Genomic DNA, 2,976 nt, shown 5'->3' with positions numbered 1-2,976 from the left:
ATGAAAAAGGAGACTAGTACATTTCCTAACAAGCACTGTTACCTCCTCCTTTATATTTCCCCTACCATCCCTTCCCTCCCACCTCCACAAGTACACTCCCCTCCCCCTTCCTTCCTCCGTCTAAATTGTAAAGTTCATTTTGCAACATAGTGTCTTGTGCATCACATTGTTACAATGGGTCAACCTGTATCCCTATTTGAGCATTTTTTCCCTTCCACTCCCCAAATTAAAGATGCATACATACAAGATGTAAGTGCACCAACTTCAAATACAGAGAAAACAGGGATTATAGCGTGGGGAGAAACATACAAAGAAACAAAAAAATGACAAACCACATTATAAGTATGTTAGAAACAATAGCAAGAAACAAAAAACAACTTGGGTCCCTATCTTGGGGTTCAATTTCTTTAACATCATCTTATCTGTTTATATGCACATATATTTTGAACTTTTCTGCTTATCCTAGACATATATTCGTTATTGAATATAAGGGAAATCATGGGACCTATGATTCTTTGGACTTGGCTTACTTCACTCAATAAATTTTTTTCCAAGTCTTTCTATTTCCTAACAAATTGGACAATGTCATTCTTTCTGATGGAGGCATAGAATTCCTTTGTGTATATATACCACATTTTCTTAATCCATTAATCTAATGGGGTCATCTGGGTTGGTTCCATATCTTACCTATCATAAATAATGCTACAATAACCATAATAGTGCTGGTAGTTTTAGTATGGTCTTGTTTATGATCATTTGGGTAAATCCCTAAAAGTGGGATTACTGTGTCATAAGGGAGTTTTATGTGGAGTCTTTTGAGGAACCTCCATACTGCTTTCCAACGTAGTTGAACAAGTTTACACTCCCACCAAGAATGCAGTACAATTCCCTATGGCTACATACCTTTCAACATCTGTTTTTGTAAAAATATGGAACGCTCTATGAATTTGCATGTCATCTTTGTACATGGGGCATGCTAATCTTCTCTGTAGCATTCCAATGTTCGTGTATGTGATGCTAAATTGAGCACAGAACATTTTTTATATATAAAGTATAATTTTTATTGATTTTATTAAACTAGACAATTCAACAAAAAGTAAGTTCAAAAGAATTGTTGTGAAATTTTAGAATCATGTATTTCATACATAAGCACACATTTAAGAATAAAATCAAGATAGACATGCCAAAAACAAAATAATTCCAGATATTTGTAGTTCAAGAGATGTGTAGGAGGAGGAATTCAATTATTCTATGCAAGGCACCTGTCAAAATGAACATTGCAGCAAGTGTTAAGGTTTGTTAAACGTTTTAATATTTTAAATATGCTTAATTTTGGGATTTTGCTTATATATGCCAAAAATAGGACTGTTTGGCAGGTATAAAACTTTTCTGTAAAGTATTTAAGATTTATGGTAGCAGACATTAAGTACTAAGTATATACATTTCAGAGTTTAAGGAAACTTTATTAATGAGAAGTTGCAAAGTCTTTGTGTAAAGAAGCAGAGTGAAGAATTAAGAGTTTAACTACACAGTTTCTGTTAAAACTTTAGGGATTCCTTACTTTATTTGTTAGCAAGGAATAAATGATGATAAAAGCCATAATGTACACATGCATGTTACTATTTACACACATACACATACACATGTATACATGCACACATGGAGAAAGACACATAATTACAACCAACAAAAGTTTCACCAGTTTTTGAATATGCCTTAAACGGAATACTTGGAACAATATATGTTGAAGATGTATTTACCTCTAAGAGTTCTTTTACCACTCCTCTTATCTCTTAAAACTGGTAGTTTTAGAGAGATTTGACTTACAAAATGCAGTACAAGTGATAGCAAGTCACTTGGAAATCTCAGTAAGTATAAGTCATATGGTGTCTCCTGCTCCTCACGGAATGCTTACTCTTGTAGACACTCTCAACAACCAAAGTAGCAGGAGAATACCCTGGTAAAGAGTAAAGTTAAATGTTAAAGTTAAAAAGAGTAAAGTTTAAATGGCATCCTTATTGAGCTCGTTTTCCAACAGCCAGCATGAATTCCTTGGCAGATGAGTGAGTCCTCAGAAAACTGGACTCTACATTTAACTAACCCATGTGAAAATTCTTATGTGAGAAATGCTGACTGGGGTCTTGCTGATTTCCTGGCCAACAAAATAAGAAAAAAGGAGTATTTTTAATGTTTTAAAGTTTGAGAATAATTTGTAGCCTGTCAATAAATGTGTAGAACACAATTATACCAACTGACAAAAAAATGAGGGCATTTCATTTATTTGCTCCTGGAATTGGCCAGTGATTTTAGATGTGTCTACACAAAGTAGAATCAGCATAAATCAATCCAGCATTTCTTCGTTTAAGATATAAGGAAAGGATACTGATTGACCCATTGTTACAATGAGATATACAAGACACTCTATCAGAGGGTGGGTGAAGAGGGGAGGTGCGGAGGTGTGAAGGGAAGGGATGGTAGTGGAAAAACAAAGAAGGGGGTAACAATGCTCAATAAGAAATGTACTCGTTACCTTACTTATGTAACTGTAACCCCTCTGTACAGTATTTATAATAAAAAATATATATTAAAAAGATACAACAAAAACTTCTATACTTATATGAAGTTGTATTTGTCACTCAATATAAGTAAGGTATAGGTTTTAGGACCACAGGCTTATTACTTTGGATACTCAAAATCTTTACATGAACACAGTATATTATTTACATTAGAATCTACCCACAAACTAGTACAGTACAATTGCTATGAGAATTTTTACTACATTCTATATTTGTAATGAAAACTAAAAGTATGTGCACTATCAACAGATACAAATTTTTTCAGATAAATTTTGTATGCAGTTTGTGGATGGAATTTGGAGAGCAATTTTGAAAAGCACAAATTTTATGAAAAAATCCAATCTGCAAATTGTAACAAGGAGCTAATACAGCATCATTGAATAGTATGGAACTTCAAGGA

General features: G+C 33.5%; 1 non-coding gene across 1 annotated transcript; it reads right to left on the bottom strand.

Moving 5' to 3' along the window:
- Positions 1–923: 923 nt before the first annotated feature.
- On the bottom strand, positions 924–1,030 carry LOC122100532. The gene has a single exon (XR_006146191.1). It is a non-coding gene; the product is annotated as a U6 spliceosomal RNA (small nuclear RNA).
- Between the last annotated feature and the right edge of the window lie 1,946 nt (positions 1,031–2,976).

Source organism: Dipodomys spectabilis, unplaced genomic scaffold (assembly GCF_019054845.1).
Source record: "Dipodomys spectabilis isolate Male_0828 unplaced genomic scaffold, ASM1905484v1 ptg000583l, whole genome shotgun sequence".
NCBI lineage: Eukaryota > Metazoa > Chordata > Mammalia > Rodentia > Heteromyidae > Dipodomys > Dipodomys spectabilis.
This window is presented reverse-complemented; position numbering and strand designations above follow the sequence as displayed.